At 35.4% G+C, this 26596-nt stretch overlaps 1 protein-coding gene across 1 annotated transcript in view; it reads right to left on the bottom strand.

Annotated features, from left to right (window-relative positions):
• The window catches only part of SLC35F1 (solute carrier family 35 member F1), a 491181-nt gene that overhangs the window by 405738 nt on the left and 58847 nt on the right, over window positions 1-26596 (bottom strand). The gene's annotated exons all lie outside the window — the stretch shown is intronic.

Raw genomic sequence — 26596 nt, 5'->3', positions numbered from 1 at the left:
GAAAAAATGCTCCACATCACTAATCAGGGAGATGGAGGTCAAAACAACAATGAGGTATCATCTGACACCATAGAGACAACCGCACATCAAAAAGAACAAGAACAATCAGTGCTGGCATGGATGTGCAAAGAAAGGAACTCTCATTCACTGCTGATGGGACTGTAGACTAGTCCAGCCATTCTGGAAAACAATATGGATATTCCTCAAAAACTTGGAAATAGAGCTTTTATCTGATCCAGCAATACCACTCCTAAGGTTATAACCTAGCAACACAAAAACACAATACAAAATGCCCTTTGCACTCCTATGTTCACAGCACTACTTACAATAGCCAGAATTAGGAATCAACCCAGGTACCCGACAACATTGTACATCCATACAATGAAATACTATGCAGTCATTAGGAAAAATGAAGTTATGAAATTTGCTTATACATGGATGAACATGGAGATTATTATGCTGAGTGAAATGAGTCCAGGGAGATGGATAAACATAATATAATCTCACTCATCTATGGGATATAAGAAATATAAAAGAGAGTATGACAATAATAGAGACAATAAAGATGAGGATCACTAGGGCTTTTAGGAGTGAGTACAGGCACCCACCCAGTATCTTGCTTCTTCCAGGAAAGAGGCCTGGCAACTAAGTAACACCCATAAAAGTCATACTGTCGGGGCCGGGTGGTGGCGCTGGAGGTAAGGTGCCTGCCTTGCCTGCGCTAGCCTAGGACACGGACCGTGGTTCGATCCCCCGGCGTCCCATATGGTCCCCCAAGAAGCCAGGAGCAACTTCTGAGCGCATAGCCAGGAGTAACCCCTGAGCGTCACAGGGTGTGGCCCAAAAACCAAAAAAAAAAAAAAAAAAAAAAGTCATACTGTCAGTAATAGTGCTTTGAATCCTGGCACAACTTATTTTGTAATGCTGTCATCTATATAGGAGCACACCAATTTCACCAATTTAACAGAATAGACAGCTAAAAATAAGAAGTTACTAAAACTTTTTCCATTCTATTAATGACTTCATTAGAGATTCAATAATTTTCACAAATATGCTTGCTATTGTACCTTTTCTTTCTTTTCCTAACTTTCTTCTTTTCCTTTCATTTTTTTTGGGGGGGGACACCAGACTGTTTTCAAGGGTTATTCCTGGACCAGCACTCCCGGCAGGCTTGAGGAACCATATGGGATGCCAGGAATAAAACCACTGTCAGTCCTGGGTCAGCCGCGTGCAAGGAAAGCACCCTACCGCTCTGCTATCTCTCTGGCCCATCTTCTGTTCCTTTCTATTTTTTTCTTTATAATTTTTTCACTTACTTAGCTTTCACTTATCTGGAACCAATATATTATGATCAACTATGTCAACTATTTTTACATTTTAAAATTTTAAAATTTTAATTAGAAAAAAAAATCACTTCTGGCAGCTTCAGGGGACTATATAGGATTCCTGAAATGAAACCCAGGTCAGCCTCATGCAAGACAAACACCGTGCTATCTTTCCAGCCCCTGTTTTTTAGTTATTATTGTGGCACTGTACAATGCTATCAATGGTAAAATATGATGCATTCATTATTTTAGTACCCAACACCAGTGTCAGCTTTTGTTCCCCTTTATTCAAAATCTTCTTCCACCCATCTTTCTTACACAATCTTGAGAAACCAGTTATGTGAGAACATTTTGTTGCCATTGGTCATTTGTTACTAGCAACTAACAGAAGACAGCAAAACCTGAGACTGGCACACATCAGAAAAAAATAAAAACAGCTAGCACTGTCTATGAATGTGGGGAAAAATAAGTCCTCATCTTCTGTTGGTGGGAATGTAGATAGCTTAGTCTCTATGTAAAATAATGTGGATACTTCTCAGAAAATAAAAAACTGAGTTTCCATAAAAACCAACAAATGTAAAGTCAAAAATTAAAAATCTACTCTCCCTTAGTGCATAAAAGTTATCGGAATAATTCAAAATTAAATGCTAAGATTAAATGGTTTCAAATGTAAACTTCAAGTAAATTCACTAAACTTCATTTTGAGTAGGAGGTATTTTTTTCTCTCAGACATGTCACTCTATGTGCAAAAGAATTCTGAATGATCTGACAGGTGACAAATGAGAAGTAAGTCTTCTACCGCTGACAGTCTTTCAGAAGGCACCAGGCACTGCTTGACAGGAGAGAAAAGGTCTCTCATTTGGGTATGGAAGAAAGAATAGAATGTATTCAGCTATAAATGGCACAAGAATGTTGTGTCTGTCAGTGTTCTCTTTAGAGACAGACTGTTATTTACTGAATTGCAATGCTGAAGTTATTGGTGTTGAAGAGTGGGTGGGACTGGAGTTCCTAAATAAATGACTTTTCAAGAAAAGATCTGTTATCAGGGCTATCAGGGTTTAAGTAGCAGCGGTATCAGGGTTTAAGTCCATATTTGGCTCTCTGATTACTAAGAAATTCCTCTTTACCCATATTTTTGTACAGATAGCAAACTACCTTAACATATGGCATCTGCAAAACACTCAAAGAACATTCTAAGTTATGAGTATTTGTTAATGTGGTAAAATATATATGATATAAAATTTACCATCTTAATTATTTTTTATTTATGGGTGATGGTAGGAACTTCCAAAGTGGTGTTTAGGCAACTGGGGCTCCTGATGGTTTTTAGTCAACCAGGTCAGCTCTTCAAGGCAAGGATCCAGGTATGTGGGGAGCCTAGCTGATGAAACCTGGGACATAGGACACCTCAGTAATTCCTAATCTGGTCACCCACGTGACCAAAGGCGCCCATGCCTTGAGGACAAAGGAAATAGACAAATAAAGTAATTCAGAGCAGCCCAATATATCCAGCCAGAAAGAAAGATATAGAGTTTGCCTTTGTGTTAGCAAACATTATTAAGAACTCTGTTTGAATCTTATGCCTTTTAGTAAAACGTGCTCAGGTCTACCTCTTTGCCCCTCCCTATTACCTGCCCCAGTTTATGCTAATGAATGCTTGTAACTGTGATTGGTGTAAAACTTGTAACACCCCTGACGTGTTTCAGCCCTTAAAAGCTGATCCCCCAACAATAAACTTCCCTTTTTGAACAGCATGCGTTGTCTTGAAGGCTTCTGTTACTAATTTCTCTAGTTCTTCTTTACAGGTCGGTTCTGCTCAAGTGAACCCACTAATAACTAGCAACCTTCATTTCCACACCCCCGCGGGTCGGGGGACTCCCACGAAAGTTGCACAGGTAGATGGGTGCTACTCAGATTCTGTGGTGCTGCTCTTAGGGGTCTTCAGGGCTATACTTGAAAGTGCTCAATAATCACTGTGTGATGCTGGGAGTCTAACTGTGGTCAACTATACACAAAGTAAATGCAGTAACATCTATAATTTTTCTCCAGCCCCATAATATCCATCTTCAATGATATCTATATCATATCTTCAACATATCTATATTCTCTTTTAGCATTTAGGATATTCACATTGTGCAACCATCACCACTGTACATCACCAGAAGTTTTTCATACTCTATTCATTAGACAATTATCTTTTATTTCCTCTCAATTTCTGTGCTAATTCTAATTATCTGATAATTAAGATAGAATATTTAATTTGATTCAACATTATAAAGCTATCATGTATATTTTCTTCAAAGGATACTTTTATACTGACACATTTCTCAGTATCATAAAACAAATTAATTTATATTCAGGAAATCTCTATTAATAATAGTGTAAGTACTGATAGAGTAAGTGTTCTGTACTTTTCGGAGAAAAGAACAATGAAAGCCTACATGATCCTTATTTTCTAGACCTCTTGAAAACAGAGACTGCCTTCTAGTCTTCCCTGAACAAAATTTGAATCAGAACTAGAAATCCTAGGCATTCCTTTCATGTTTACCATTGTATGTAAATAAAATGCAATTTTAGTTTCATATTTGAGGGAAGTGAACACCCAGAGATGTTCTCAATACTATGCTTGGGTATCATTCCTGGCAGTGTTTACAAGACTATACAGTGCTGAAGATTGAACTGGGGCTGGCCATATACAAGGTGAGAATATTACCCCATACTATCTCTCTGGTCTTATTTTCAGCTTTATAAAGCCTAGTCCCAAGAATGCAAATTATACTTTTACATTACCAATAAAAATTGCTATTTAAAAGATATCATAAAAATAATAAAACTATATATTTTAGGAAAATGTTATGGCATAAAATGATTCATAAATTTAATCTATAATTTTTGGAAAAATAGCTCTTCACTATCAAAGGAACTTGTATCTGCCAAGTATAATATTACTAAAATATTCATTTGCTTTTCCTTCCATAAATTAATTCCCCCTCTCTTTTACTGTATTTTTGCCCCATATCTACTAAGATTTTATGAAGCCTTGCTTGATAGATTAGAAGTGGAACAATTTCAAATTCAAGTTCTGGTAAAACCCTAAATCCATGCATTGTTTGGCCGGTTGTCCTAGATGGGGCTGGCTGAAGCAAGAGTTTGAAAAACTTATATAGAGAAAAATTCAAATGAAGCCACTTAAAAAGAGAATATATCAAAGTCATTACTGGCTAGAATACAAAATAACATGTTTTATTTTTATTGTATAGGCAAATAGAAAATATCTAACAAACATGCCATTTTCAGGAACAATGAAATGGTGAAGGGTGAATGTGGATTTTTAAATATCAATTCTAGCGAACTTAAAATAGAGATTCAAATCAAAGCTTCATTCAAATTATTATGGAAATTGAAAGGCCAATCCTAAAGGCTGATCTAATTTTTTAAAAAATGTAATCTTTAAAGAAGGCAGGGGAAACAGAAAAAAATAGAAGAAATAGAGTAGAAGAGAGAATGATAAAAATAAATAAAAGTCTAGTTTAAAAACAGATATGCAGGAATCAGAGAAATAATGTAAGTGGGTAAAATACTTGCCTTGTATGCAGCTAACCCAGGACCAAACCCCACAAGCTCAGATGATACTCAGGAATCATTGAGCACTAAGCTATGATTAAGTCCTGAGCTCTGTCTGGTATGTCCAAAAATGAATAAATAAAGAGAAATATACAAGTTAAAATTTTGAACATTTATTTTATTTTTACACAAATAAAAAGATACATTAAGAAAAAAACTAAAGCAGTCTTATAAAACTAACTGAAAGATTTGGGAATCAAAAAGCAATCAGTCAATAGATAGCGTGCTATTCATAGTTTCTAGACAATATTTTAACAACATAAGAAGCAAATGGTTTAAAGTATGTGTGTATACATAGATAGATATTATAGATATTATAATTATTCCACTGAACTACAGGTTCTTAATGACTTCAGATATTCCTATGTGCTATTTCATAAACATCTTGAGACAGTCCAATGTGAAATGTAGAATAAAATCACTTTTTAGTTTTTGAACTTTCTACATGACCTACTTTATATACAAGTTGAATTATAAACTTGAAGTTTTCATCAAGCATTTCTTCCCTCAATGTACCCATTATAAGATACTGTGATATGCCCAGTGTTTGGTTTAGTGAAACATGACAAAGAGAATAGAGAATTCTCAATGACTACAGTCTCTGCTCATTTTTAAAGTTCAAGTTACTAATTCAAAGCATTGTCTTGACTCATGACATTACCTTCTTATGGTTCTCCATCTCTTTCAATTCCAACCTAGAATGAGCATCCATTTGTTTGCTCCGCATTTACTATAGGAAGTTCACCAGATAAGTACAACGGGAGTGGGATAAAACAAATCATGTTTATTCTCACATGCATTCAGCTAAAGGTTCGGTCAACTATAGGATTTGATAGACCTATTCAATTAAGAAAATATTTACAATTTATGTTCCATATAATGCTGCTTCATTGTGCATGAGTATACTTAACTTCAATTTAGTGGACAAGGACAGTATTTAAAAGAGTTGAGAAGAGCTAGAGAGGTAATACAAGGATTGAGTAAAACGTTTTGCATACAAATGACGCCAATTTGATCCCTAGTGCTACACATATCCTCTGAGTACTGCCATCTTGGCCCAGGTAATTACTGGTTCAGCAGGGCCTAAGTAGCACCACATCCTCAGGCTCCAATATTGATCTACAAACCTTGAGCTCATCTATTACCACTCTGTTTCTGACTGCCTTTAAGATCAAAGTAATATAATTAAAAAGGTGAAGATAGAAGTACAAGAGATAAATTAATTTTGCCTACAACAAGTTGCTCAATTTTATCTTGCCATTTTTGTGATTAAAGTCTGAGAGTGAAATTCTGATATATATATAAGCAAATATATAACTTAAATTTTATAGATAGATAAATGATTAGTAGATTAGATAGTATAGATAGATAGATAGATAGATAGACAGATAGATAGACAAATAGATAAGGTAGGATAAAATAGATCTTTGGCAAAAAGAGGGAGGAAACTTGGAGAGAGAATGGAAGTTATCTCTAAAATTTAGAAATATTTACATGTAAACATCTCCTTGAATGGCAGTCTCCCAGTCTCTCTAATTTAAAATTTTAGTACATTCCTTGATAACCTTCAAAGATGATCAACCTTTTCTCTCTAAGGTTCTCTGTGTTAACTAAATTATTTATTTAAAGATGGTATGTATCTAAGACCATGTGTTATATTCTGGGATCCCCTGTGTATAGAAAACATACCTGTTATTAATAAACTCTTTATTTTTGTTCTCCTAAATTTATTTCATGCTTATTTATTTACTTGTTCTGTGTCTAAAGAACCTCAAAGGGTACTGGATGACTTATTTTGTGACCCAACAGAATAATTTAAACAAAAAATGGCAGGTAGAGAAAGTGATATAATTTAAATACTATCACCAAACTTAGGTATTAGTTAGGGACTAATACAAGATAATTAAGAGCACCCAGTTAAGAAACTAAAGATAAAAAATAGTAAACATACCCATTTCTAGATACTCTCCCAAGTAATATCCCAGCCTGAATGACTAATTTGCCACTTTCTTTTTTGTTTCCTTTTGGGTTTTCTGGGGTGTCACACCCAACAGTGCTGGGTCTGTGCTCAAAAAACGCTCCTGGCAGGCACAGGGGACCATAAGGAATGCCAGGATTCGAACCACTATCGGTTCTGGATTGACTACATGCAAGGCAAACACCCTACTGCTGTGCTCTCTCTCCAGCCCCTAATTAAAAATGATGAACTATAGAAAAGTTTGAAGAAAAATAATGGAGTTTTGTTTCAGTTTATGTTTATTCTTTCTCCTTCGACTAGAACGAAAATATATTATATGTGCTATGCCCTGTCTTAATTACTCTCCCTTCTGCGAAGTTCTTGTTTGTAATAGCTATACAATTCAGCCAAGCTGAGAGTGTCTTCTAGTCAGAGAAGCATGTTCTGAAATCAGCTCCTCAGAGGAACACATTACCCACCTGAGTATAAATTCTGTTCCAATTAAATGCAAATTCGTATTCCAATATCATTCACCATCCTAATAGTTTAGGTGTTATTCTCAAGGGAAATTAAAAAATAATTTTGCCTTCTTATTTTCATAATATGTAGGTATAGGAGTGAAGATTAAAGCTAAAAAGAATTCTCCCAAATCATAGCTTTTGTTTCTTGAAGATAAAGATTTCAATGTTAATTTAAATATCCAGTAAACACTGGCTTCTTGTTCTCCTTTTCCTGCATTTTGCATGTCAGTAATTTTCAGGCATCCATCATATAAAAAGGAAAGCTAACACGAAATATATGTCAAAAATATCAAGTTGGAGTGAAAATAACTTCCTTTTCTATTACATTTTTAAAAGACAGACCATATAAAAATTCACAAAAGGTTAATTTATTTAGAAGGGAAAGTAAAAACCTTCAATAAAATGTTAAATATAAATTTTCTAGAACTGACTTGGGGATTGTAAGAGGTCATAGATTAAACTATTTCTATACTATCCATAAGAACGTAAGTGTAAAGGTGAGAGAAAGAGGTCAAATGCCTAATTCTTCTACCAAAAGCCCCACAATTCACTTTACATAGTTTATTTTTTTTCTTTGTTTCACTTCTAAGTAAAGCAGTTCAGTCTCCCAAATATACCCAGAATTCTGCTCTCTGGAGGTATGTGAAAATGGACCATATAGAGGCATGTAAATAATTCAATGTCATTGTTACAATCAAAATGGTGAGAATGGTTAGTTTTACTCAGGCCCATTGAGGAGAAAGGGCCTGATTATCTGTCCACTCCTAGCCATCCCTCATGTCACTTCATCTTGTCTCATGGCAGTTCTTGTGGAAGTCGTTCAAGACTGAGTTTTGGTAGTCCTTCTCTTATTCCTTCTCTTTTCTTCCCTATCTTAAATGTGTAAAGAATTCTTTTCTCAGTTTTCTAGATTTCATTCTTCCTGGTTGATGTCTTCGAGTTTTAGCTGGAAGTTATCATCTATATTTGCTTATATATCATCTATATTTGTTTACAGACCACATCTCTATCATTCTCTCTTGCACTCCAGACGCATTTTTCATTATTTCTGCAGTATTCTCCCCTATCAACCCAATGCACTCAAAATATAATAAATTTCATTTCCCTCTCCTAAACCTTTCTCACCTTTAGTTTCCTATTTTATTAGTAATCTAATAGTTAATCTATCTTAATAGTATCTGATAGTAATCCCAATCTGTAACATTAGAATATGAGCACTTCTCTTCCTTAAAAGTCAGTGTCTCAACTTCACCTCTTTCTCTTTTTCCCAGGATTTTACTTCTATTGAATGTTTACTTCTATTTTGCTTCTATTGCATCTTAGTCACAATTGGTAGTAACAATTGAAGTCCTATTTCTAAGTTTTATTTCCAAAATTTGGAACTGCTATTATTTTATTGGTTAAAATTATACAGGGCTCCATATTCCTAGGATAACTTAATACTTTGTTGGTGTTAAGGGAAAGAAAAAAATAAACAACAGTAGTTCACCTATTCCTGTACATTTATTCCAGTACCTTGAATCTTCTCTAGGATAAGTGGAACTAAACTTTTTTATTTCTTTCAATATTCAACTAAAATATCCTCTACTTAAAAATTGTAAAAAGTTAAATGTTCCCTAGGCATCATTAATTCTCTTACCACTCTCTTCTATACTCATCATGCCCAGTATATATTTTAGTCACTCTTTATTATATAATACTTTATCTACACATATTTCCATTTTAAATTTTGAACATCTAAAACTAGAGAACCTATGATCATCTGGATATAAGACAGAGGGCTACTCAGCAACTAATCATTGAATAAAACATCTAACATGCTCTACTAGAAAAGTAATTAATCAAATAGTTAGACACTTGAACATAAACAACGAACATAAACAACATTATAGTGGATATATTTCTTTGGGGGGGCCTGGGAGTTTTGAACACACTCAGTAATTCTCAGAGCTTACTGCTGGCTCTGCACTCAGGGATCAATCCTGATGGGGTTGGGGGACCATATTAGGTACCAGGGATCAAATTTGTATCAGCAATATGCAAAGTAAGCATCCTACCTGCTGTATATTGATTTGGTCCTTAGCACAGATTTTTTCAACACAATTCTTATAATACTACAGTATTATCAGGATGCCATGAAATGAGTACAAATAAACTCTCCTCAGAGGTGATAAAGGTTTCAAGAAAGTATCTCATACCCTCATCCCATATATTTTTTTAAATGATGTAGTAACTAATAGCTAATTTAGTGGGGTCTGGCAAATTATCTAATTTATTTATTTAAATATTAGTAAGGAAGTTTATTTGTTAGGAATGTTAAGTGTCTTTTAATACTGTTTGCAAGTAAACAAAGTTATACAAATTGTATCATAGGTATCATAGACCTACACTACATTAACACACCAATTACAACCATGCAAGATGATTAGCTCATGGAGTCGGAGCAGTGGCGCTAGTGGTAAGGCATCTGCCTTGCCCGCGCTAGCCTATGATGGACCATGGTTCAATCCTATGGCATACCATATGGTCCCCAAGCCAGGAACAATTCTCCTGGTGCATAGCCAGGAGTAACCCCTGAGCATCACCGGGTCTAGACCAAAAACAAAACAAAAGAAAAAAGATGACTAGCTCAATAATTAGCTCAATAGCTGCCATTCACCAAATAAACCAATCAGGAAATGGAAAAGAATCTGAATTCCCAATCATACACAGGGATAGAAGGAAAATGAAACTGTCCTAACAGTAATTTGTTACCACAGTGAAGAAAAAAATTCCAATAAATAATATTTGAAGGCAGAGCTAAGAGAAGCATGCATCAAATAGTTCTGACAAGAAGAACAAAAGTTCCATCATCCCATCACACTGGGAAACAATAAGTTCTAATAAAGATAAATCCATTGGCTATAAGTTAAAGGGCCACAAGAATGATGATCATGAGCACATCTTGGCAGAAATAGACAGGATTCTCTTCTCTTCTGTCAGACAGCCTTTTAAAGAACCTGCATCTAAGAAAAGAAAGGAAATAATAGAATTTTAATGCCCCTATGCTTGATAAAGAATGATTTAAGTAAGATTTTCTCTTTTTTGATGCAAAATTAGGAATACACTAGTATGCTGATTGCTATAGAATGAGCTATGTTAATGAAAGGGGGAACAAAAAGAACTTGTACTACTTTCTGGATGCAGGTAAGGTGAAATTAATGCATCTAAAAATCTACTTCTGCTACATAAAGGTAAAACATGGTAAGGTGAAATCAAAATTTAACTATAAGTGCTGCTATTTGCTTTACACATATAGCAAATTCTTAATAGTTTCCAAGAAATCAGAAACGAATACACATACCATAAAGAAATCATCTAATGGGATAGTAAAGTGTAACTTTTATAAGCCATAAGATGTAAAGTTTACAAACATGAGGTCTAGTTTCCACACCAACTTCTAAAAATAGAAATAGCTGAAGACTTTTGGCAAACTAGGTGGTATCCAAGAAAGAAATGAGTTCCTGATATTAGTGAACTTTTTACTTTAAAGTGATATTGCATCTATATCTACTACCATGTCATCTACTCACTCTAGTTGAGTCAGAAAGTAGTAAAAGATAAATAAAAAATATTCACAAGATAATTGGAAAATATGTAGAATTAATAAAGCTAAGCACACAGGAATGACACTAATTCTGTTAGGGACCTACCAGAGTGGAGTTCTAGCAGGAATGGTGTGGGGAACAGAACAGAGGTAAACTTTACCCATAAAAAGAGGTCAGAGGAGGCACAAAATGATTGTTGGATGAAGTTACCAAATAAAACAGAGGAGAACATGTTAAGTTATAGCTCTAGATAAACAAAATAATGTAGGGGTTGAAATAATTGTACAGTATATAGAGCACTTGCCTTGTCTGAGGCTGACCTAGGTTTGATCCCCAGTATCCCAGAGAATTCACGCAACTATATTCACTAAAGACCACATTTCTTGATTAAAATCACTCCAAGAATTATTCACTAATTAGGTTTCCAAGTTATAGGAAAATGCTAACATTCAATGGAATGATAACTTGACTCAAAAATTCCTTACAGTATGAGAATATTTTCTTAGCAGTGTAATACTGACACTGCCTTTAAGGTGACCTCGAAAGAGATTCAAGAATCTCTTTTGGGGCAAATACTCTCTCTTTTGTTTACATTAAATCAGAATGTCCCAAAAAGAAGCAAAGGAATTCTAAAATGGGAAAAGATAATCATCTATGTAGATTGTTAATGTGAAGAATTAATGTCCTACATTAAATGGAGGTTAGGGAGATAATACAGAGACTTGGTCTTGGCTCTAATATATGGATGGCTTCCTAAGCATCATCACACTGCTGATTCCAAACACCATGGGGCTGTAGCCCTGAACATCAACCAGCATAAAGTACCACCAGGGGCCTGAGAACCACTTGGGAGATGATGCCCACCCCAATTCCCACCCCATTTTTAAAAAAGTTAAAAAAAATTGTTAGTGGGCCCGGAGAGATAGCACAGCGGTGTTTGCCCTGCAAGCAGCCGATCCAGGACCAAAAGTGGTTGGTTCGAATCCCGGTGTCCCATATGGTCCCCCATGCCTACCAGGAGCTATTTCTGAGCAGACAGCCAGGAGTAACCCCTGAGCAACGCTGGGTGTGGCCCAAAAAACAAAACAAAACAAAAAAATTGTTAGAATAGAGACTGACAAATTCAACACAGAACAAACTTAAGACAATGAATTTTTCCTTCACATTGAAACAATACCCTCTAGACATCTACCAAAAAAGTGGGGGGAGGGCAGTGTAAAAGAATAAAATTCGCTAACATTCTAAACTAAGGATTATTTATTTCCCCTTCCATGTTACTATTACATCTTACTGGCTAGCTGAGATACACAATTAATTCTAACACACCACAGTGGGGGAGATCATATTAAAACGAAAATAAACTTCTCAAAACATTGGATTCTATATATCATCAACACTGTCTGACATTTCTCAGATGAGCTGCCTGAGAATCCCAGATCAAGGTCTAACTGACATTCCCAATAATGGAACTCTTCATCTGAAAAAGGCATTTAAAATGTGCCTATGTGTAACAAAATTTTTGTGTCAAATAATCTTAACAAACATTTGTTAGTTGTTTAATGTTCTCATTTATTTTAAGGAAGAAATTTTCAGGGAAGGGCTGGAATAGAATGGAAATTAATTTTAGTCAATTTATTGCTATATATTAATGGAAGGAAACACAGAGAATTCATGAGCTATAGATTCCAAATCATCTTGGCTTATAAACTGAGGAGTTGGAGGGTAAACCATAATTCTAGAAACCACATGATCAAACCTATTTTCATAATAGATGCAAAAACTACTATGATAGGTGCAAAAACATTATTTATTGTTTTATTTGCATTCTCCAACAGGTATAATATGCAAAGTTTTCAACAAATTAATGCCAGAAAAAAATACATAAATTAACCTGACCTCTATTCTATAAAACCAATCATCAGGAAACAAAGTGATAGCACAGATGGTGCTTACACATGCCCAACCTGAGTTCGATCCTCCACATTCCATATGGATCCCCATGCCTTACAGGAATGATTTCTGAGCACAGAACCAGGAGTAATCCCCAGATACTGCTAGATGTGGCCCAAAAACCAAAACAAACAATCTCACAGACATCAAAGAAATATACAAAAATGTCAAAAAAATACCACTATACTCTGATTTTTTTTGTTTTGTATTTAGGGTTATGTTTGGGGACCACAACCAGCAGTGCTCAGGGGTTACTTCTACCTCTGTGCTCATAAATTATACATGGCAGGCCCAGGGGACCACATGCAGACCATACGGCTGTATGCAGGGCAAATGCCCTACCTACTGTGCTATAATTCCAGCCCCAAGTATTATGAATTTTTTAATTTAAAAGTCATGTTCCATAAAAATATGCACCTTGGGGCAGGAGCGGTGTCGCAAGTAGTAAGGCATTTGACTTGCACTCAATAGTCTAGGATGGACCTCGGTTCAATCCCCCAGCGTCCCATATGGTCCCCCAAGCCAGGACCAATTTCTGACCGTGTAGCCAGGAGTAACCTCTGCGCATCAGCGGGTGTGTCCCAAAAACCAAACTATCCCATAAGAGACTTATTTTTTTACTTTGAACAAGATATGTATACTTATTATAAAAACAGAAAAAAATCTATTTCTAGTATGTTAAAATCTTTCTATTACTATTTCTAGTTATGTTTAATGAGAATTGATATTAATCAATGTCACTTTTAGGATTATTCTCAATCTTAAATAAAATATATAAATTCTAGAGCAAAATTATAGAGAGTAACTGTCAAAGACTGTCAAAGACTCTGGATTATTATTAGTATTATTATCATTCCTATTTTTCAAGTGAGAAAATTGAGGCACAGAGTGATTTAAGCAATTTTTCCAATATCAAAGACCTTATACTATAAAAGCCAGATTTAAACTAAGAAAATCTCTGATTAAAAAGTGCCGGGACCTCCAACAAGGTCTTTGAGTCAAACAAACAGACTCATTACATATACCTTGAAACGATTATCCAAAGTAATGCCAATTAATATAGTAAATTTGTCTTGGCAGAAATGGAAAAAAAACCATTTCAAGTTTTCATTTATTCCTGAACTCTGTATATTGAACTAAAATTTTGAACTAACTCTAAATTTTGCTTATTACCAATTTATTCAGTTTAATAAAAGTTGGGAGAAATAACCATAATAATATGAATAATACAAATATTTTTATAAAACAGATATTGACCTGGAAATATGAAGAGAAATCTAAAAAGTATGCCAGTAAAATTATTCATTTACAATCCATGAAATCCAGTTTTATATAAAGAGCTCAATCTGTTATAATTGATTAAAGTGTCTTCCAAGCCCTGGTACTTGTCTCCTCTTGTATAATGCAGAATAAGACTATTTGGAGAAAGGGTTTTTAATGAGTTATATAGATTAATTTAGATAAAATGGCCAAGTCAGATGATGGTTAAATCATAACCTAATATGACCTTACAAAAAGAGAAACATAAGGAATGTGCATAGAGAGGATGGAACATAAGAAGAAAACCTAGATGACAGGTCTCATGATACTGCTGTTGATACTCTGAACTTAGATTTCCAGTCTTCAGAGCTCCAGAAAAGATATTTTGTTGACTAAGTCATATAGTCTAAAATATTTTGTTATGATAGTCTTGGCAGTTTAAAATGTATCTCTTAATCTCTCTGACTCTACATCTGTCTGCCCCTGTTTCTCTCTTACCTATCTGCAATTTTTATAAATTCTATTATAATACCAATTATAACTTTTTAATTGTAGTAAATTGATGTTCTTAGATAATGGCCTAGGAAGAAAAGCATATCCCTTTGTATTCTGTACTATGACTCTTACTACAGATAACTATAGATCACAGATATCCATCTAAAACAATGGACACCTTCTAGAACTAGAGGTTATGATCAATTCTCTTGCCCTCAAAGAGTTGATGAGAAAAATAGGGGAAGAAGAAAGACTGGCCTAAGAACATTACAAAAATACCTGTAGAAATTCAAGGTTAATATATATATTTTAATTATTTTAAAATATTTATTTAAGGACCTTGATTACAGACATGATTGTAGTCAGGTTTCAGTCATATAAAGAACACCGCCATTCACCAGTGCAACATTCCCATCACTAATGCTCCCCATCACTCATCTCCTCCACCTCACCTGTATTTGAGATGACTTTCTACTTCCCTCAATCACGACATTGTTATGAGAGTTGTCAGTGTAATTATTTCCCCAAGCTTACTGATTCTTTCCTAGAGGCTGTTACTCTACTAGTGAGGCCTTCCAATGAATTTTTCATTTTGTTTACCAAGTTTTTCGGTTCTAACATTTCTGTTTGTATTTTCCTCGTTTGTGCACTCAAATTTCCTGGGGTTTATTGGCAGTACATTTCATTGTTTCTTTGAGCTCATTGAACATCCTAAGCATTTTCACTCTGAACTCCTTTTCAAGTGGTTACTTAGAGGATTGGGTCTGCAGGATTGCAGTTTTTACCCAAATGCCATGGTGGAATTTTGTGCTACTTTACCATCATTCCTTTTGTAGTCTCAAGGTTTTTCTTTCCTATGTCACTGTCAGACTTCCCCACTACTTGTGGTGTCTCGAGAGTTTATATGGGTAAGATATTATCTTGTGCCTTTATAAGCTTTGACCTCCTTGGAAAACCTCATTAGTAGGTGTGGCCTCTGATATATGTGAATGGGCAGACAGTGAGTCCCTTTGTTGTTGGGGTCTCTCTAGTAGATATGTCCCCTAGCCAGTGCCCAAGCTTCTCTTGGATCTGTAGTGTAAGTCCCTTTATTGCTGTAATAGCTCTCACTACAGCTGATGACCAAGCTCCCCTTGGCTCTGCTTAGACCTAGAAGTCCTTTGTTGGTGGGTCCCACTCACTACGGTGGCTGGCCCTGTTACTGCACTCCCCTAGGATTTGTGTTCACCTCAGATCTGCTCTCTCATAGGATCTGATGGAGTCCTTTTGTTGATGGGGCTGCTCTCACAGTATCTGGATCTGTTTTGCTTATCTTCTATTTTTTTTCTATTCCTCATTACTAATCCACTAACCAAAAAGAAAATAATCACCTCAATGATAGAACCTCTTTCACTTGAATATACATAAAATGTTATGATTCCTGATAATGTCAAATTAAGTAATTCATTCCAGACAAAGAATATACAAATACAGTAAGGTGTTAATATAATAAAAATTGTCATTTTAGTTAACTTTATAAATTGTATTATTTTTACAAAGTAAAAGGTTCTAATTTTCTTTCTAATTTCTAAGAAAATAGGAATAGGATCCAGAAAAAGAAAACATGTGAAGGATCTTGGTAGAACATATTCAAACACACTAATTTAGAGTACTAAGAAAACAAGTGGCCCAGTAGGTTGAAGAAAACAAGTTCAGTTCATATCAGTACATAATAATGATATTATTGCTAGAATTTATGCCTTTCCCTCATATAGTTATGTTCAGAAATGAAATATAATAGCAGCTAGAACAATAGTATAGGGTATCATATCCATGTTTACTTTGCACATAGCTGATCCAGATTCAATTCCTGGCATCTCATATGGTCCCCCAAGCTTGCCAGTAATGATTCCTGAGTGCAGGGCTAGGAGTAGTAACTCCTGCACACTGCAAGGTGTGACCCATCCCTCCAATATAAATTAAATATAATAATGCTCTGGGAAAATATATAAAACCTCATTCTTCACAATAGTTCATTATCATATCATCATCATCTCTCACATACACACACAAACATATTTTTACCTATGATTAATGAATCAAACCATTGACAATGCTTAGAAAAATATTTCTTTATTGTGCTCATACTGTATTTAATGGCTTACTAAACTAAACTGATTTGAACTCTTGTGTGCTGGTGTGAGGAGAGAGTAACATTGGCTTAAGACAACTAATTATTTAATATCTGCATCTATCTAAAATCTGATTTATTGAGTTGATTTCCATTAACTCTTTTATCATAAAAGATCTCTTGGGCGAATCTTTCTGCTTTCTGCGGTTCTTTATTAAATGGTTCTCAGCACTTACAAATCACTGAAAGCTATCAATTAGTCTTTGAGACAAAAGTAAACAGTGGCACAACATGTCAAGTTAAGCAAACATTGTCTTAAAAGTGTTAAAATCCTTTCATAAAGCCAAAGTAATAGACAAATTACAATACAGATAAGAACAGATGTGTCAGTTGGAATAAAGTGCCAATTTCCTTGTTACTGATAGATTACAACTGACATTTATGATTCTTAAATTCATAAAACACTCTTCAGTGAATATATCTTGTTGTGACATCCTGTTTCTACCCACAGAACACTTTCTAGATAAATACACTACGTTTTTTCCCTATGGTCTTAAATGGAAAAGATTTTTCTTTCTTCCTATATTCCCTTTCCTTTCTTCTTATCCATTCTTCCAATCATGTCATGTTTCATAGTTAATTTTTCTAATCATTCTTGCCAGCTTCCATCTACACATTACATATACTTCATTAGAGGCTGCAGCAACAAAAGCTAGAACTCCATCACATTAACCATGAAGTGAGATGCTGGTATCTGAAAAGAGTGGAAAGAAGCTAATCAAACAGCCACCTAAAATTAATCTCCACATTAGAGAAAGACTGGGGCAGCTCCAATAACTAGTCACTATGTATCTATCAACCAAAGAGGCTTGGGCTTCCCTCAGTTATCGAATAAATTATTTCCATCTCCCCTTATCTCCTTCTAATAACTGACAATAGAGGAATTCTACTAAATAATAAAAGATAGATGTGTAAATAGATCAGAAACAATCCCTTCTCCACCAACTCCCATATTAGGTCACAGTGCCAGGAGGGAAAGCAAGTTGTTACTCAGAAATGAAAATAAAATTTTCAACTAAATTGACTGAATGACAAAAGAAAAAAAAAACAAAAAGATCAGAGGTGCTTCCATGTCATAAAGAAATGGCTCAAGGACAGACACAGCTAAAAGGGGTAAAAGGTGAAGAAAACAAAAATTAGATTAGAAATATTTTTCTCACACTAACTGAGAGAGTGGCTTCATTAAATCTCCTGAATAAGGAGATGGTTTTAACAAAGCCCATTATTGAAATACAAAAGATGAACCAGGAGATGTTGGATTGCATACTGTGTATGCAAGAGTTTAGGGTTCAATCTGTTACACTACACGGACCTCTGACCACCTCTCCAACCCAAATACAGAAAATATTTAATATTCACAAATTATTTTTATATTTAAAATTTATTTAAATTTTTATCACAATGCTATGTTACCCTACTGCAGTGGGGTATTTGCCTTGCATGCAGATGATCTGGGATGAACCCAGGTTCAATCCCTGGCATCCAATATGGTTCCCCCCAGCCAGGAGTGATTTCTGAGCACAGAGCCAGGAATAACCCCTGAGCACTATTGAATATGGCCCCAAAACAACAACAACAACAAAAAAAAACCTTACTTAAATGTACTTTAGGAACTTTAAGAAGCATGAAATAAGTTTCTTTAAAGATGTGTATATTTCATAGTTAAATATTCCTCTTAGACCTCTATAGTAGTGTATAATATTCATGACTGTTTTAAAAAACTAAATATGCTGAGATTTATTTTATCATTAGATGTTTTAAATTTACATATAAAAACTAGTAGATTTGGGGGAGTGTTTTGGTGACACCCGGTAATGCTCAGGGGTTACTCCTGCCTATGCACTCAGAAATCACTCCTGTCTTTGGGTGACAATATGTGACGCCGGGGGATCAAACTGGTCCATCCTAGGCTAGTGCAAGCAAGGCAGATGCCTTACTGCTTGCACCACTGCTCCCGTACCAACTAGTAGATTTCTTAAAAGTAGTGTGCAATCAAAACCAATGAAAATATTTACTATTCATTTATTACTATGAAATCTATTACTATTCATTTACTATTCATTTATTACTATGAAACTGCAGTGGAATTAGTTACATTATGGAAGTTGGGAAATACTACAAAATAGGATTCTAACTCTATCCCCTACTCTTCCCTATACATCAAACACAGTATAGGGAAACTAATCAAGAAGAAAAAAAATCTCACAGATCACAAAGCCAGGGAGTGGTGGAGCCCCTTTGAAAACAAGAAACTGAAGTGTCCCTATACATGCTCTCATATAGCCATTGTGTTCTCCATGCACATATAGGTTCTTTGTAGCTTACATAGGACCACTTTTGGAACGTGGATTTGGCAAGGAACTTATGACAACTAGAGTGTCTCAGTTGATCAAAGTGCCATATGCTCTGCATTAGTCAATATTTCTTTTCTAGCACTTTATCCTTTTGAAGACACTCTCTTCTTTGATCACTCAGGAAGATTTGATTTTAAGCAGCTGACATGAGCCAACAGCCCCTCCCAGGAAGTCCAGCACCTGTGGATGGGAGAGTAGTGATGTTCCCATCTTCACTGCATTGTTACCCTTTTCATTTTAAGCTTTGTTTGCAAGGATTATTCTGATAAGCAGATGATTATACAAGAGCCCATGGATTGACATCAAAGGAAGAGTGAATTTTAAAGCCCTCTATGTGCTTGCTTATTTTCAAGGTCCTGTACTTAAAATAAAAGGAAGGCATCATCTTAGAATGTAAACATACTTAAATATCTAATAACAAACAATGGGGATTCTTATTAAGTAAAGGAGAAAAAATTCATTACCTTACAAAACGTAACACCTATATTCTGCATTAAAACTCTGGAGAAATATGTCATGAGCTTTAATTTCCTCATTTATGTCTTCAATGAAGAATAGAGACTGGTAGAGGAAGGAAAGTAAGGCTCCTTTCTGTCTGGCCAGTTTTATGTCATTATATCCTAGCATAGCAATAGATAAATCCTGAATTTGTTTTTGTTTTTGGTTTTTGGTTTTTTTTTGTTTGTTTGTTTGTTTGCTTTTTTGTTTTTAGGTCACACCCGGCCACGCTCAGGGGTTACTCCTGGCTCTATGCTCAGAACTCACTCCTGGCAGGCTCAGGGACTATATGGAATGCCGGGATTCGAACCATCGACCTTCTGCATGCAAGGCAAACACTTTACCTCCATGCTATATCTCCAGCCCCAATCCTGAATTCTTAAAAAATAAAGAAAGAGCTAAAAGTCCTAAGTGGAAACTAAACAATGCAATTTGCAGTTCAAGAGTTAGAAAACTGCCAGATGTTAAAAGCTTAACTAAAGAATCAATAATAGTACCACAGGCCTTACAGAAATTAACCATAGTAATACCAAACAAATTATATATATATATTTTTGGGGGGTCACCACACCCAGTGATGCTCCGGGGTTACTCCTGGCTATGCACTCAGAAATTGCTCCTGACTTGGGGGACACCGGGGGATCGAATCACTGTCCGTCCTAGGTTAATGCATGCTAGGCAGACACCTACCACTTGTGCCATCACTCTGGCCCAAACAAATTATATTTTTTGTAAAATGTGTTCTACAACCACTGCTTTATCTTGGCTGGCCAAGACTTTTCTTCATTTTTATCTATCATATTTATCTATAATCTGCAAAACTAGACACTCCATATAGGTATGAAAAATGTAAAAAGGGCTACTGATTTCAATATATTAAATAAGAATTACAAAATATAACATATGTAATAAATTAGTATGCTCAGTATGTGAAAAATCTCTCATTTTATAATAGATTACTGGGAAAGGCTAAATTTGTATATGTTGTATTTGTATCTGACATGAGATATCAGCCTAGTATTTAGGTTAAAGAAGCAGATGGTGTTGAGAAAAATGACAGTTCTCTCAGAAAACATTTTGCACTAAGTTCCCACCTTAACTAGTACAAAAGGAAAAATGAAGGAAATGAGAATGAGAGGTTTGATATATACACAGGTTTAACGGCCCCTGGAAATCACCTCCCTTCTGAGCATAACCAAATAGCTCCAGAGCTTGAGGTTGGGCTCTCTTCTATTAATTTGAATATTACTAAAAATTGTACTTCATTCAGACAGCTGCAGGATGTCAGCTGCAAAAGAAAAGATGACACGTATTCCATTGGTTTATTAAATGTTCTCATCCTCTAGAAATTAGCAGTTTGAGGAGTCCTGCCTACAATATCTCGTATTTTTCTTTCTGAGATTCTTTTTAAAACTAGAGTATATCTTAGAATCTGCTACCTGGGAGAATACAAGTTTTATTGAAATATGAATTACTAAAAAAATTAAATCATTCAGCTCTTTAACCCATGTTCTCCTTTGAACACATATTTTTTTGCTTGTTTCACAGTTTCTTGCTTACCTGTGTACTTCCTTCCTTCACTCTTCCCACATTATTCTGAGTTTCAATAAGAACTTTCTTGCTTCAAAAAAGAGAAAGAAAAAATCTTTGCTAAAATAAGCTCTTAAGCATTCTATCAGGATCCCTTTCTTTCCCTTTTCTATGTATCTGACTTTTGTCTCTCTCAGGTCTGATCTAATAATATATTCCTTCTTCATTAGACATTAACAGCATGAGAGTCTTCAGTTCCTCAAAGACACTACATCCATACTTCATTTGCTTTCCTTGAGCATATAACAAGATGAATCACTTTCTTATTTCTCCTTTTCCCTTTCTATCAGAGTCATAGTATCAAAACAAATCTGCTTTCCATACACTGAAAGAGGAGTAATAAAGTTAATGCAATAAGACATTTTTCCCATTCATAATACATTTGAGACTTTCCAGGTTATCATTCAGTCATTGAGCCTTCAGTAAGCATTCAGTTATGAGTTAGATATTGTAGGCAGACGTTCAATGTATAATTCTTATACAAATAAAGACACAAACAATATTTTCTTCAAGAGAATATGGTGTCTTAAAAAATATCTAAACTAGGGTGGGAGAGATAGTACAGTGGTAGGGTGTTTGCCTTGCATTCGGCCTACCCAGGAGGGAGCGGTTCAATTTCTGGCATCCCATATGGTCCCTCAACCTGCCAGGGTGATTTCTGAGCCAGTAGTAACCCCTGAGCACCAGTGGGTGTGGCCCCAAAACCAATAATAAATAAATAACATTTAAAAAATATCTAAGCTGAATTCTACACAGTTGCAATGGCTTTTTAAGATAGAAAAGTAGCCGTGCATAAGAGAGAGGTAAATATAGATGTGAATAGTTGTGACCATATCTATACTGTTGTTTTGTGGAAGGTAGGGAATACGTTGCTGTTTTTCTTTGAATTCCAAGTACCCACACAGTGGCTTGGGCACAACAGAAACTCAGTATTTCATGGACTGAACTAAATTATGCTCAACAGACATTAGGAATATCATAAAAAGTATGAATTCAGTCAGACTGAATTCAGCACTGAATTTCAGTGCTGCTTGTCAATCATTAGATATACATAATTTCAAATAAATACCTCACAAGTTTAGTTTGCCCCCATCAAAATGAAGATAGCATATAATTTATAAGGAAGCTTATAAAAATATTAAATATACAGTAATCAATAATAATTATTTCAACTTATAGTTAATATTTACATAATTAAATATGTTGGATATTTTATATTATTTGAATTATTTCTAATAATATCTTCTAAAATCTATTTGGGGAAGCAGAGGACTCCCCACTGGTACTCAGGAAGACTTAAGGGTCACTCCTGGCAATTCTTGGTCAACTGTGCTGGTGTCAGGGCCTAATAATGCAGTGTTGTTTGAAACTTGAAGTGCTAGGGATTACCAGGTCAACCCCAGTGATGCTGAGGAGGCTTCCAGAGTTATGTGTACTATTGCTCAGAAAACCACTTGGTGCTGGGATAAAACTCATTAAACCCTGACCCCAAAATCAGGTTCATGCTAACCCCTGTTCTAGCGTCCAAGACCCCATTAACTGTGCACACCAAAAAATAAATGCTAACTACAGATGACTGACTTTGACAACCATAACTGGGCAGAACATATCCTGGGACCAATAAAAAAGCCCTAGCCTACGTTTTGGTCTACAAACTGTACAACAACCAAGATCTCTAATTCCACTGGTCTGGTTGAGACAACTGCAATCGAACGGGTGTTCTGGAAACAATGAAAGACTCTATCCCAGGCCCCAAACTAGGAATAGAGCAATGACCAAGACCACCAACTACAGAAGACGGAGTAAAGCGACAGTGAAGGAACAGAACTTCTAGAATCACAAAGAAAGATTTCATCATAAACTCCATTCCTTGACCTGTGCAGATACCATGATCTCTAGATATAGAGGTCTGATTTTATCACCCATGGCGGAGCATAAGTCTTTCATATGCCACAAAACACCAAGAGGAAGGTAAATGAACATGTAAGGAGTCTATAATTATTCCCATGACAGTATACTTCAAGGGTGGAGTAACCCTGTATCACTTATGCCAAGGGAATTCCTTTTCTAATGTCCCCAATATTTACTGTGCTTATACAGAGAAAAAAAACACACAAAATAATCTTTTTTATTTATTTATCTATTTATTTAGGTTTTTTAATTTCTTTGTTGGTTTGGATATCGAAGTTATTGTCTCCAATTTCTTTTATTTTTTTTCTTCTTTCTCCTTCTTGTACTCTGTTATGTTTTTATTTCAGGATGGTGGTTATTATGTGGTGCTTATCTTTACTGTTGTAGAGCTTACTGGATTTCTATTTGATATTTCCTTTTGTATTGCTGTGGTGTTTCACTTCCTTTTTCCCTTTCTTCTCTCAAACTGAGGTTAAGAGCCTCTAGAAGGACCTGGTCCATATTCGGCTTATTTGATTTTTTTTTTCTTTTTTGTTTTTTTGTTTTTTTGTTTTTTTGGGCCACACCCGTTTGACGCTCAGGGGTTACTCCTGGCTATGTGCTCAGAAATCGCCCCTGGCTTGGGGGGACCATATGGGACGCCGGGGGATCGAACCGCGGTCCGTTCCTTGGCTAGCGCTTGTAAGGCAGACACCTTACCTCTAGCGCCACCTTCCCGGCCCCGGCTTATTTGATTTTTACCCCATTTTTTGCTTTTCTTTTCTTCAAAAAAAGCCACATAACTTGAACTATCTAGTTCCACCTCTCAAATAGAGGGAGAAATATTGGAGAGTACCAAGACCAAACAGTTGATGATCACTAAGTAGTAAGCTAGACACAGAGAAGACCACTTATACTAGTAGCCCGGGAGGTGAGAGAGGGGGATATGGGATGCAAGATGGGAAGCGGGGGAGGGAGGACAACTTTGGTGATGGGAATGCTCCTGATTTAATGTTAATATATACCTAAAATATTACTGTGAAAGATACGTAAGCCACCTTGGTCAAAATAAAAATTATTAAAAAATTAAAAAGTAAAATAAAATAAAAAATGTTCGGGGCCGAAGCAATAGCTCAGAGGGAGGGCATTTGTCTTGCATGCAGCTGTCCAGAAAAAACCTCTGTTCAATCCTTGGCATTCCATATGTTCCCCCAAGCCAGGAGTGATTTCTGAGCACGTAGCCAGGAATAAACCCTGAGTGTCACCGGGTGTGGCGCCAAAAATAAATTAATTAATTAAAATAAAAAATAAATGTTCACATGCAATCATGTTTTCTGTTCTTATTCCATTAATTGTTTAATGAAAATGTCTGATTACTGGGCATATTTTATATTTATGTATACATTTATGTAGAAAATATACATTTTCTCCATATTCAGGTATATCCAGATGCTAGAATTGTTTTCCTCCTCTTAGACATGGCAGAGTAGTACAAAGATGGAAAACTTCACTGTACAACAGTCCTGCCTATGAGGAAAATAACCTGGGTCCACAAACAGAAATTTTGTTACTAAAATGTCAAAAGGCTTTGTTGCAGGTAAATCTACCATAAAATTCCTGGACTCAGAGGACAGTATTTGGCCTGATGTGCTCACTAGTCTTCCAAACACGACCCACCCCCCAAAAAGTTATGAGGCTCAGAGTCTTCCCCTTTATAATTTCCTGACCTGCTTGAAGAACATCTTCAGGTTTAAAAATACCGAGAACATTCATGGTGTTTCCTATGTGACATGCTTTTAAACATAGATCATTTGGAATGAATGCTAAGAATTTAAACAGTTATTCAAGACTGTTAAAAAAAAAAAAAAAAAGCAATTAAGGGAAGCAGAATTTGAACCAAGCAGTCTGTCTTTGATTTTTTCCAAGTTCTTATTTCACAAAATTATCCCCACAGGATATGAAGAAAGTCGTATTTAAGAATCAAATATTCTAGAAATGTAACTTCTAATAAATGAATGCATAGTTTGATATGGCCTCTCATTAAAGCACTCTTTGTCACTAAAAGCTGTCCACAAATAAGAAAAAAATTCACTTTTAAGTACTATAAAGATAATTTAACAGCCAAACCAAAAAATTTACAATTCCTAGAAAACCTTAAATAACCATTATAAATCTTTCAAATTTCATGGTAAATATTCCAAAGAAATAATAGATTGCACAACAAACTATTTTTAAGATGCTCCTTTAAAAATTCTCATTTAAAATTCAAGATGTTTTCAGATGCTCAATACAGCCTAGTTTCAAAATCTAATACATATTAAATATCTTTATAGTACTTTACACTGTAAGGAACTCCTTTCCTCTTTAATTACCGTGCCTTTCTCCAAAGCACAGAGCTCCAATGTTGTGAAATTCTGTGTTCTAAAACTTAATATGACAAAGCAGTTTCTATTCGAGATGCAGAATGGCTAAAAAGTAGACAAAAAATACTAAAATATTCACATGGGTAACTGGGTTCCTTTTATTAAATGTTCATTTTACCTAGAAATATGTGGGTGGAGATGACAGTGGAGATGCTGATACACCAGATAGAAAGGCAGAATCATCAAATCATTTAAGGCATTAAGTACATACATTAAGATGTTAATCAAGCAAATCTCAAGAGAAAACCACCCTAACTAAAAGTCCAGGAGGAACTCACTCCCATAGTCTTAGGTTATGTTCCTTGCACAGAAATGAAGGAAGGACATGAGTTCTCATTCATCTTTCTTGTTATTCTGATGGTAAAAGTTAGAATACATGCGTGGCTTTAAGTTAGATATTTGCTTTAAAATTTACTGGGAAATGCTCACAAAGAAGGGAGTTCCCTGACTTCTCTATATCTGCCAAAATCTTAACCTCCCGTGAACTCTTGAAATCCAAACCCAACTACAGGACCCCTGGTGGCGTTTGGCAAGCCCCCAAATTTTTTAATAATAAATTTCAATTTTCACTTGTCAGTGCTTTAAAATAGCCTCTGTGCTGATTTGCAATATTAGCAGCTGTATCAGATGGCAGAGCTGGGCAGTATCCCATTCATAAGGCCTAGATGCAAAGGAATAATCATGCTTTTAGCTTTGGGTTTTATCAACGAACTGACTCTCCAGGCACTGTCTCTCTGTTACCTAGAAAAGGAGCACTCATTGAAGATTTAATCAGTCTCCAATCCATAATAAAGAGGCCAAGATCCTTCACAATATAAGGCAGTCAACAGCACACTTTTCTCTCTCTCTTCTCTCAATCTCTCTATCAATTTCTCTATCTCTCTTCCTCTCTCATCTTTGTTTTCCCTTATAATAAATTGCATGCCAGGAATGCCATGTTCAGTTGTAACTC

The sequence above is a fragment of the Suncus etruscus genome, chromosome 4 (assembly GCF_024139225.1).
Source record: "Suncus etruscus isolate mSunEtr1 chromosome 4, mSunEtr1.pri.cur, whole genome shotgun sequence".
Classification (NCBI taxonomy): Eukaryota; Metazoa; Chordata; class Mammalia; order Eulipotyphla; family Soricidae; genus Suncus; species Suncus etruscus.
The sequence above is the reverse complement of the archived record's forward strand: the minus strand, read 5'-3'. Positions and strand labels throughout refer to the sequence as shown.